This window comes from Ascaphus truei, chromosome 5 (assembly GCF_040206685.1).
Source record: "Ascaphus truei isolate aAscTru1 chromosome 5, aAscTru1.hap1, whole genome shotgun sequence".
Lineage (NCBI taxonomy): Eukaryota > Metazoa > Chordata > Amphibia > Anura > Ascaphidae > Ascaphus > Ascaphus truei.
This window is the reverse complement of record NC_134487.1, coordinates 136288127-136300656: the sequence shown is the minus strand read 5'-3', so window position 1 is coordinate 136300656 and position 12530 is coordinate 136288127. Positions and strand designations below refer to the sequence as shown.

Genomic DNA, 12530 nt, shown 5'->3' with positions numbered 1-12530 from the left:
ACAGTGTGGGGTTGACCAGGGAGTTCAACAGGAGTGAAACAAGTGGACAACAACACCTACTGGCCCTGAATCCTGGATTTTGAACTGCGCTGGGAAGGAGTATATTATCTATCCCAGACTGCACATCTCAGCACTAAGCTACTGTTGCCATGCCACCACTACTGTTTTTATTTGCTTTGACCTCACTTCTTTTCAAAATATGCACTTCTATCTACCAGCCACATTGTGGGCCTCATTCAGAGAGCGTCGATAAGGCCCTTATCGAGCACTTATCGGCCAAAATGGCTACTCATATTCAGTAAGCCTCGATAAGTGCTCGATTACTTCCTGTATCACCGCAAAATCTTATGACCAAAAGAAAATCGCCAATTGAGCGGCGATCAGCCGCTTATCGACCATTTTTGGAAGGATCATAAACTTGCGCGATTCTAGTACCTGTGAGTCGGCTGTCGCCGCCTGTCGCAGCCCTAAAAGGCGATCTCTCCCCAAATCTAATTCACCTCAAAATTTAGGTAAATTGGTGGGGAGATGTCTCGATGAGCTGCGATATGTCGGGACTTAGAAAAAATCAGGCCCTTTTCCTGCCTCGATCTATATTACAAAAAAAGAAGAAAATAAAAAAAACCCTATACCTCAGCGCTACAACCAATAGTGATAAAATACTGATAAAATATATAAGTGATAACGTATGAATAACTAAAACCAAACTCTGTGAGCGACTGGTGAAGCTGCCTAGGTATTCCCTCCTAGCAAATTATCTCACAAATTTGCAATACGAATACATGGATAGAAAATGGTGAGATTCCCGGCGCTAAAACATAATATTACCCCAGTCCATAAAAAATGTCCATGGGGCTATACAGTTCTCCTGGTGATGGATGCAAATGGGTCACAAAATCACTACTGCCGACTGGCACCTTGCTTGTATTCCTGTATGCAAATACAAAAAAGAAAACACAAAATTGCGCAGTATCAAGCACTAGATGGCCACCCTTTACACCAAAAGGAATCCTACTTACAAGAAAAATTCTTGTTGAATTTAGTGGAGAGAATCTGTTATCTGCCTCTTCTCCTTGACTTGACGAACCCCACGTATAGTCTCAACTTTGTTTGTTTCTCCAATTGGTAGCCCCCTGGTGCAGACTTCTCATGTCCCCCGTGGGTTCCCGAAGAGAGAGTAACAAGGGAAAGGATGGTGCAGATTGCTAACAATATTTAATAAAAACAAAACAAAGAGAAGAGCTTACTCACATAAGCCTGGCTGCAATAAAAACACTTCCAAAGTGCCGTCCGCTACTTGTAAGGTAGTGCTGGGTGTCCCGCAATGTGCCTCGAGCACTCTCACTGCCCGAATTCCAAAACCAGCACTCGTCACTGACGTCACACATAGTACCCCTCCAGACACACAGTACATCATCGATGAATCTTTTCCAAAGCACCAGGTTTGCACCAAATGGATTGCCACCCCATATGTGGCTCCGTCCAACATCGCCATGAACAAATTTGCATAGCAACAAATTTGCATAGCTTGCTGCAAACCTGGTCCCATTGCGGTGCCGCATGTCTGGAGGAAAAACCAGATGGCCTGATATGTAGGGATATAGATTGCCCAAAGGCCAATTGGAGGGGAGGAGACAGGCTCAACTATTTGTCCAGAAGGGAAAGCTTCTGGATATATACCTTGAAAACCCTGTCACCAAAAGGCCTCAATATAGAATTTGATCTGGCCTCCTTCCTAAAGGAATAGTATATTGTAATTCTTGATCAGGATATTGCTATTGAACCCCAGGGTATTAGTACTCTAGTGGTAATATCTTAAGTTATAAAGAGAAAATATGTTTTAATATGTGTATACATTTTAAAGTATGTTTTACTTTAAATTGTAATCACTGACAGGGAGTATTATACCCTTGGGAGTATATAAATCATTGGAAACGGATAGCTCTCCACACCACTGAGGAAGTGACGGTTTTTGCGTCACGAAACGCATCTGGGGAGGAGGAGCTACAGTGCTGTCGGCAAGGAGGTGTGTGAGAGTGTCCAAGGCGCCTCCGTGTGACGTCAGTGACGAGCACCGGTTTTGGAATTCGGGCAGTGAGAGTGCTCGAGGCACATTGCGGGAAACCCAGCACTACCTTACAAGTAGCGGATGGCACTTTGGAAGTGTTTTTATTGCAGCCAGGCTTATGTGAGTAAGCTCTTGGCTTTGTTTTGTTTTTATTAAATATTGTTAGCAATCTGCATCATCCTTTCCCTTGTTACTCTCTCTTTGGGAACCCATGGGAGAAGTCTGCATCAGGGGGGCTACCAATTGGAGAAACAAACGAGGTAGAGACTACACGTGGGGTTCGTGAAGTCAAGGAGAAGAGGCAGATAACAGATTCTCTCCACTGAATTCAACAAGAATTTTTCTTGTACAGTAAGTAGGATTCCTTTTGGTGTAAAGGGTTGCCATCTAGTGCTTGATAATGCGCAATTTTGTGTTTTATTTTTTGTATTTGCATACAGGAATACCAGCAAGGTGCCAGTCGGCAGTAGAGATTTTGTGACCCATGTGCATCCATCACCAGGAGAACTGTATAGCTCCATGGACATTTTTTAATGGACTGGGGTAATATTATGTTTTAGCGCCGGGAATCTCACCATTTTCTATCCACAACTTTTCCTGCCTCGGATTGATGCCGGGGGTCTCCGGAGCAGATAGCCATTAATACCAGCACCGGAGGCTCCCGGCTTGCATCCGATGCAGGAAAAATGCATTTACAGCAACTTCATTACCTTAGCGGCTAATCGCTAAGGCAATGAAGGGGTTAAACACCCATGACAGGCTTAATGTGGCCCTTAGTGGCTGTTTAGGCCTTGTGGGGGGTTGCGGGGGGACACTTAACCCCTTCATTACCTTAGCGGTTAATACCGCTAAGGTAATAAAGGGGTTAACCCAACTGCTACCCACCCGCAAGGTCTAGAAACCCATAATTAGGGCTAATACACCCTTCACCCACCCGTGAGGCCTAAGCACCCACCCCTGACTGACTATACCCACTCTATATCCATTGAGTAGTATAGTGGTACATCATAACCATATAATAATAATATGGGCATGATAAGCCTCTATAGCACTCAATGGGCACCCTAATTACAATACATTAATACACAAGACACACAATAATAAAACATAACTAAACTCCAAAAAAACAGACTTCACTAAATAAAAACAGTAGCCAGCTAATCAAATGAATACAAGCAATAACATCAACAATGAATTAATTAAACCATTAACCAATCAAAACAATTAATTCCTAAAACAACTCCGAATTATATTATAAAGTAACCAATATAACCAAATAATTACTAAGCCAACTCAAAATTAATAGAAACAGTAACCAATCAAACCAATTAATTACTACAACATTAATGAATTAATTTAAACATTAAATTCAAAGAAATAAATTTAAACAATATATGAAATAACCATGAAACGCATTAGCTAACATAATACAACATTAACTAAAGACGAACACCAATCGCAAACATTTCATTACCATTAAGCAGGAAAAACAAACAATAACATCCACATAATAAACTGTAATTAAAAAAAACAACAGCAATACCAAGCCAGAAATGCCCTCCAAATATTGTTATAATAATGTATTAATCTGTACCCTAAAGTGGTACAGATTAATATATTATCAGTCAATGTGCCTCCCCCCAAAAATCAAAAAACACATCCAATGAAAAAACCTGTAAAACAGACATTTACAAACATTCAATATATTACTTATCATTAGAAGCGGTGGCCCTCCGACTCCCGGGGAAACTGGAAGCCAGTGGAATTTGTTCATGAGCGTCGGTGTTACTAATGCAAACAGCCAGGCCATCTACAAGTGGACTGCCAAACCCACCTCCTTCCAGTAACCCCAATCTGGGGCAACGCTCACAAGCGGCGAGGCCGATTGACTACGTGGGGTTGGCCTCAACAGCGGAGCAAGAGGAGGCCATTCAGCAGGTACAGCAGTGGACCGAGCCAGTGGTTCTAGCAGCAGTAGCATGGAGGCAAATCCAGATCGTGTCGCAGCTGTCGGGCTGGAGGAAAACGATGTCCGCCAATGTTATTTGCGCCCAATTACCATTGGTATTCGGCAGGCGCCCGGCCTGATGGACACCGGCGCTATGGTAACTCTTGTGCGTCTTGATATGTTTTTTTTTTTAAAACCAACGTGTCCCGGTGGACATCAGGCAGGTAAGCCAGTATGAGCAAAACCTTGTTCCTGACCCCTCTCCTGACAATTCCTTTGACCATGTGACTGAGGGCGCCCAACCGAATCTGAGCAAGGAGTTCAGGGAAGCGGTGCTGACAGACCCCGATCTGGAGGGCATGAGACTGCGGGCAGCCTAGTCTACCTTCGAGTGTGCACCCGATAGGTTCTTGTGGCACCATGGGCTATTACACCAGGAATAAGCCCCGGTTTCTCTGGTCAGACCGTGAACAGGTAGGTGACAGTTAGTGGTTCCTCGTAAGTATAGGGAACAGTTGTTGCAGGTAGCCCATGCAATCCCGCTGGTGGGCACCAGTGGGTGACTTGTACTAAAATCCGGCTACTGAAGACCTTCTACTGGCTGGCGGCATCACAGGAGGTGTCAGCGTTCTGCCTCACCTCCGATGTCTGCCAGTGAGTATGCAAGGAGGGTAGCCGTGCGAAGGCTCCCCTGAAACCGCTACCGATGATCTGTGAGCCCTTCCAGCGTGTAGCTGTAGATATAGTGGGTCCGCTCATGATCCTTAGTCACTCATTGAAGCGCTACATCCTCATGGTTGTCAATTTCACCACCTAGTATCCTGAGGCTTTAGCTTTGTCTTTGATTGAAGCGCGTGAGGTGTCGGGGCATTGATTGGGTTCACCAGGTTAGGTTTTCCGAGAGAGATCCTAACCGATCAGGGGGCGCAGTTCATGTCCAAATTGCTCCAATGTCTCTGGGCTATATGTGGAGTCAAATCTCTCCATACAGCCCCCTGCCATCCCCAAAGATTATGTGAGCGGATCAATGGGACCTTGAAGAAATGTACAGGGTGGGTATAGTGGGTGCTTAGGCCTCCCGGGTGGGTAGAGGGGCAGGGTGGCTTAACGCCTTAATTACTATAGCGGTTATTAACCGCTAAGGTGATTAAGGGGTTAGTGGCCATTAGAATGTATTTATTACAGTATGTATGTATGCTGTCTGCCAACGGAGGACAGGACCTGCTGTATCGTTAGGAGGACGGCCAGCATATTGCTGTGGTAAGTAGAACTGTATTTATTTACTTTATTTATGCTGGTTAATGTTGTGTTTAATAATGGGCAAATAATCTATTATCCATATCTGGATAATAGTTATTTTTCCCATTACTGTACTGTATGTGTTTGGGCGGGGGAGAGGGGGTATTGATTGAAATGTAGGCCCATGTTTTATGTTTTTACATACAGGGTTGGTAATTACGTCTGCGGGGACCTGTGGAAACCACCTGAGGACCTCCGGATGCCCACGTGTACCACCTGCGGATCCACGGGGACACCTACGGGGAAGAACTGGGGGCCCCACAGCTGTGGGGGCCCCGCGGACCCACAGGGACCACCCAGGGCCTCAGACCCCCATGGGAACCACCCAAGGACCCTCAGACACCAGTGGGGATGACCCGGGGACCCAATTTGGGGCCCACTGTGACCCATGGGGACCACCTGGTGGCCCACGGTGCCTAGCGGGGACAACCCGGAGACCCCCAGACCCTGAGGGAACCCCCCTCTGGTGCACTGTGGGGCCTGCGGACACCCATTGGGCCCACCGGGGACTACCGTAGACCTGGGGTATGAATCCTGTATGTTAAAAAATACAAAATTAACAATGACAAATCTGAGGTACTGAATCTAAACCTCCCAAACCAGGAAGTGAAAATATTACAATCAAAGTTTAAATATAAATGGAATCCTAACAATAAATATTTAGGAATCAGAATTACAAAATCATTCCGGGATCTCTATAAGAGTAACTACCCACCGCTATTTGAAAAAATGAAAAAAGACCTGCAGCGATTGAATGATCTACAGATCTCCTGGATAGGCAGAAAACCACAGTAAAATTGAATATAGTACCAAGATTATTATATCAGTTCAAAACAATCCCGGTAAAGGTCCCACTAACTGAACTTAAAAATATTCAGAATAGAATCTTCCAATTTATATGGAAGGATAAAAGACCAAGAGTTTTAAGATCAGTAATGTTGTCTCCTAAAGAGGGCGGGGGCATGGGAGTCCCAGATATAACCAAATACTATCAGGCTTCCCAGCTAAAACAAGTAGTTTTATGGAATAATGACCCAACATCTACATGCTGGTTGTAGATGGAGTCGACCTACGTGTTCCCTCGCTCCCTGGTGTCAGTTCTCTGGTGTGGGGCGGGGAGTAAGGGACCTACTGGAAGATTTGAGTTGGGATCGATGAGGTGTACGTGGGAAATTTGGTCTAAAAATTAAAATAAATACTCATTAAGTTCGAACCCTTCACTGTTAACTCCTATATTTAACAACCCTGAGTTTCCACCAGGGTGTATAAAAAACTATTTTAAGAAATTAAAAGAACTCAATATTGTAAGGATAGATGATCTAGTAGACGGAGGGAAACCAATGACACTTCAAGATATACAAACAAAATACCAGGTACAAGACATCCCAGTTTTCAGCTTCCTACAGATTAGGCATTTTCTGCAATCAGTGTCGCAGAACAAGAGCTTTCCGAATTTAACAAAATTTGAAAGACTATGCAAAATTGGTGTGTACCAGAAGGGACTGATCTCGAGGATTTACACGGGATTGACTTTGTCGTCAACCCCCCAAAACCATAATTATATGTTGAAATGGGCTGAAGACCTCGGGATAGAAATAAATAGGGAAGACTGGGAGGTTGTCTGGGAAGCAGCAGCCAAAACTTCAATTTGCACGACCACGAATGAAAACATTTATAAAATTTAATTCGAATGGTACCTATCCCCGAGTAGGCTGAGCCAGATCTTCCCGGGCACACCAGATTTATGTTGGAGGGGTGTGGCCTGAGAGGAGATCTGGTACACGATCTGGTACACATATGGTGGTCCTGCCCAAAGATACAAATATTCTGGATACGTATCCAAAATATGCTTCAGGAATAAAAGGAGCTGAGAATCCCTTTGGACCCTTTGATATATTTATTAGGTAAACCCATTGACAAGGTTCCCTCACCAGTAGGAAAATTGATTTTGTTTATACTTACAGCAGCTCGCTGCTCAATAGAAACTGCTTGGAAAAATATAAATGCGCCCTCCAAGCAGACAATAATCAATAATCTAAATAGAGTTAAATTGATGGAACAATTGTCGACCCAGCTTAACCAAAGACTAGAAGAATTCCACAAGGTTTGGGATCTTTGGACCCCATCCTAGCCTTAAGGTAGAGATTTAAAAAAAATAAAAAAATAAAAAGGTGAAATCTGGTCTCAGCTGGTCCTGAAACCAGATCCCCAGACCCTGTTTGTGTACGCCTCCCCCACCTCCCCCCACTTTCCCCCATTTCCCCCCCTTCCCCCTACCCTGGCCCCCCTCATTATCTTTATTTATCCCTATTCTTAATATTTTCTATCCCACAAAATAAGGATAAGTTAGAAGGTGAAAAGTATAAAGCTACAGTACATATCTGAATCCATCTCAATGTAATACACTGAGTATGAAGAAGTGCACAGTTAACACAAAACATTAAGCTATGTTAAGATAAGGGTTTTCTGAACAATTATGTGTATAAATGCTGAATTGTCGACTATAATATGATATGTACACTGTGAATCTGGAAATGTAAAACAATAAAAAAATTGAAACAAAAAAAATACATCATGGTTTTACATTATGGGGGGCACGGGGGGGGGGGTGTATTGGTGTTTATTAAATATTTTTAGATTTAAATGTTATTAATAGTGTAGATGTGCAGGGGGGTCTCCGGAGTTGAACCATGTTGGTTTCAGGTCCGGGGACCCCCTGCTTCCCAAGATACAGGCCCCGTTATGGGGTGCTGGTATCTCCTATGCATGGAAATGTCCCGATCACGTGACGTAGGAATCCAATGCATAGGAGATACCGGCACCCCATAACGGGGCCTGTATCTCGGGAAGTAGGGGGTCCCTGAACCTGAAACCAATGTGGTTCAAATCCGGAGACCCCCTGCTCATCTACACTAATAATAACATTTAAATCTAAAAATATTTTTTATACGCCAACATTCTCACTGACAGAGGCAGATCTCGCTGCTGCAGCAGGCGGATCTCGGCGGGGGAGCCCTTATCGGCAGGGCAGGTAATCTCGCCGTCGCAGCTCACCATGTTTGCTCAGCCTGCTTTCACAGATATCCGGGCCTTCCTGCATACCGTGAGAACAACTCGGCAAAAACATGGCGAGTTCAAAGCCCTGCCGAAAGGCTATTAGCGCCGTTTACAGCATGGGCCCCATGTCTCTGATGGCGATAACTTGTATACTCTTGTTATGCGAGCTACTGTAATAGTTTTGTCTATTTGTTGGATGTCTTTTTGCCATGAAGATAGTGTGTTCTGTAGTATTTGGGCATAATTATTTTCTCTAATTAAATTGTAGAGTTACGATATTGTATATCTGAACTTCCTTCTTTGGTATGGTGGGAATAGAAAACAAAGCACTACCTTGCTGATGCACGGTAAATAAAAGGTTAACTCAAGTGCGTGCCCATAAAAAATGATTTATTAGTTCCAAAATGTAAAACTACATGGAGGGGGTCCAAGGCCCCTCACCAACGCGTTTCGACCATTGGTCTTTCTCAAGGTGACACTGTGCATCAGCAAGGTAGTGCTTTGTTTTCTATTCCCACCATCTGTAAGCTGTTGAAAACGGAGGCACACGGATATCCTGAAGGACTGATATTGAATTATACCTGACCAAAACGTAAGTTACTGTACTCTAGTTTACATATTGTTTGTATATACACTCCGATGCTATTGTGACTGGACACCAGGGATGTGGATTCTTACCGCAGTGCAAGTGGAATCCTGGAATCCTGGCCAGCTATTCGGAAACACTGTGGAGTTATATATATGCTATCTCAGTGATAAGGTGGGGTTATATCATCTTGTTTATGGAGGATATCACAGCTATGCATTAATGTTATGTAGCCAGGTCCCCCCTGTCATGGCTGACCCCCTCCTCCCTTCTCGCCAGACGCTGTGTGCGAGGGAGTGAGGGGGGGCCGGCGCGCAGAGAGAGATCGATCCCTGGTAGCTAGGGACGCGAGCGGCGAGCAGGCCGGTTGCCGGGGGCGCGATCGGGCCATCGCTAAGGCCGCGATCGCGTTGCCACCGGCCCGGCGGCTCGGGAAGCAGGGCGCCGCCATGTTAGGGCTGTTGCGCATGCGCAGTGGTAGAACACAGCGTGGGAGGCCCCAGGATAGCTCGCGCATGCGCGAGATGAGTCTGCCAGCCCCCAGGGTGCACAGGGGCAGAGACACATGACGCCAGGGAGCCAATCGGAAGGCCGGATTCCCCTGCTCCCAGTTAGATACATTTCGCGGGGTTTTGGCAGCACGCAGGCACTCAGGATCCGGACCAGCTAGGGGTAAGAGGTGGATGCAGGGGTCAGTGACCCTCTGCATTAGGCCAGCAGCCCCCAAGGTCCCAGTTAGGTCCTGAGTAACCTATCAGCTTGTGGAGCTTAGGGACAGGCCCTAGATAGGGACACTGCCCCATTATTGGTTGAATAGTCAGGGACACAGTGTTGAAGCCGTGCGGCCCTGTGAGGTGGGTTCTGGGCTCAGAACACCACCAAAGACCCTGCGACTAAGAGTGACATTGTTCGCGCTGGACTTTCAACCTATGCAGTGTGGAGGACCACGTCGGATCGTGCGGATTTATGTCGCGGTACCCGTGGCTGGAGCCCGGGCAGGTAACCTGCAACTCACGTGCACCAACCAGGCCTATCACCAAACATAGTGGCTGCGCAGTCACACATACACATGTACAGTGGTATTTGACTTTGGGAGCACGAGACATTTGGGTGGGGGTTACTGGACACAGGGTGGGGTCACATTGTGGGAGGTTAGCGTCCGCCGTGACGCCTAGAGGTGGTAGCGTCCGCCGTGACGCCTAGAGGTGGTAGTGTCCGCCGTGACGCCTAGAGGTGGTAGCGTCCGCCGTGACGCCTAGTGTGGTTAGTGTCCGCCGTGACACCCAGTGTGGTTAGCGCCCGCCGTGGCGCATGATGATGTTATGATGTTATTGCGTGATATATGTGTTCCCATGCAGTAAAGCCAGTCCTGTTTTATATTCGTTCGCGTTGTGTGGTTGTTTCCTGTGAGGGCCTCCTCCCACTCCGTTGGGATCCCTCCCAGGTGGAGGCGTTGCACCTAGAGATGTATGATATGTATGTACCCCAGGTTCCCCAAGCGGAGGCTTAGGCTCCTGAGAGCCACACAGGTTGCAGAGCAGGTAGTAGCGGCGGTATTCATAGGGAATACCCGTTACAGTTATAAATGCTTAAAGACTGCGCATTGATTTGTCTGGAGTTTGGAGCATCACACAGCTATCTGTAATTTCCTTCTTTGGTAGAAATAATTATCAAATCTATTTTGTAGTAATATACGTATATATTTTTTAATTGTGTTAATTTCTTATTGCAGTCTGAAGCTTGTACATAAGAGAATATGGGGCCTATGCAGAGAGCAGCGCTATTTCGAAATTCGCCATTTTTTGGAGAAAATCGCGCAGAAAGCAGCAGAAAATGGCGAGTTCCGAAAAACGCGCCAATTTTCTTTTCTATTTGTAAAACTCGCCTTGCGGCTGGCGAGAACCTCAATCTCGCCAGTTTTAAAAATATCCTAATGCAGAGAGGCGCGAACGGCATCTAGCGGCTGTTCGCGCCAATAAAATGGCGCGATTGTCTCCTTTTTGCCTCGCCAGAAAAAATTGGCAAGAAGCTGCCGCTCGCGGCCATTGCAAAGGGAAAAAAAAGGCGCGAATTTGTTTTTACACGTTTCTGAAGCGCGCATCTCGCCAATTTAAACTCGCCACACGCATCCATGTTAAACATAGCAGAATTCGCACTTTTCTGCATATGGAGAATAAAACTCTCCAAAAAAGCTACTTTTTAATAAATTCGCCAATTTTTAAATTCGCTGCTCTCTGCATAGGCCCCTATGTGTATTTTTGGTAATTCTTTTTTCCAACTTAATTTGTGTAATGATATAAAAGTGTGCTTATCACCGTTAATTAGATGGTCTAGGCAATTTATGTATTTTGTCTTCCAGATTTCAAAAGATTCATGTTCTATTCCCACTATACATTTTTTTTACATCCCTTGTAATAGTAAAAATGTTGATATGTCACAGCTTCCAAAATCCATTGAAGAGATTTCCCTCACTTAAAATGTTTACTTCTAGTTTCCACAGAACATTTAAATATTTTTCTGCAAAAATCTGATTGACTTACCAGGAGTCCACATCTTTCATTCTGCACTTTGTCCAAATGATGTGTGGCAATCTACAAAAAAATATTTGATAGAACCATAATAAGTACTGGATATCTCTATGCCATATGATTGACTATTTTGTACAAATCACTCACATTTTTAAATTTACCAATTAATATATTGCTATAATGATATGAGAAGAAAAATACTTGTATTTCAGCATGGTTATATAGGTAAAGGAGTTGGAAGATGGATATATTATATTAGTGGTTGAGAATTAACCTGTTAAGTGGGATGCTACATGGCGAGACCCAGAGCTAATTACTATCTATGTCTTATGTATAAAATCATTCACTTATGATTTCCAGTACAATGTTTAAAATATTTATTACCTTCTTTTTTTATAAAATGTTTTACCAGGGAGGCGCATGCGCGAGGCTGGAGCGGATGGCAGCATAGAATCAGAGCTCCATCCCCCACCTCCCATAACATTACAAAAAAGACAGTAATCGACAACAAAAATACCCACTAAAAGTAGTGACAGAGCGGTAGATACTCCCGTGATGGCCCCACTTAAAGCAAAGAAAAAAAAAGAGGGAGATTTAAGGAGATATCTGGGTCGCTCTACCCCACGAGGCGCTGCTACAGCGAGGGCGCCGGAATCAGCAGCGGGGTCTGAATCGGAGAGGGAAGAGGACCCCCCAAATGAGCCCACACAGATGCCTGTCTGAATCTGCGATTTTGATCGCCTATACCAGGACATGAAAAATATGATTTATGTCGGGCTCCAGGACTTAAAAAACGAGGTACAGGGTCTGGGGGAGAGGACAGGGGCCCTCGAGGAAAAGATGGCGACCGCATCTAAGCAGATAAAGAAAGCGGATAAAAGAACCTCGCACATGCAAACCCAGATAGCGGAGATACTGGACAGGCAGGAGGATGCCGAAAACCGGGACCGCCGCAACAATATTAGAGTGCGCGGGGTCCCGGAGGCAATCACAGATGTGGAGGAATTCATATCCAGGTGGCTAGAAACACTCCTGCCCGACATA

At 45.1% G+C, this 12530-nt stretch overlaps 1 long non-coding RNA gene across 1 annotated transcript in view; it reads right to left on the bottom strand.

The window, feature by feature from the left end:
• LOC142494467 (uncharacterized) overlaps positions 1–11554 on the bottom strand; it is a 42343-nt gene extending 30789 nt beyond the window's left edge. The window contains exon 1 of the long non-coding RNA XR_012801455.1: positions 11499–11554. This is a non-coding gene — a long non-coding RNA (uncharacterized LOC142494467). The remainder of the gene's footprint in view (positions 1–11498) is intronic.
• Between the last annotated feature and the right edge of the window lie 976 nt (positions 11555–12530).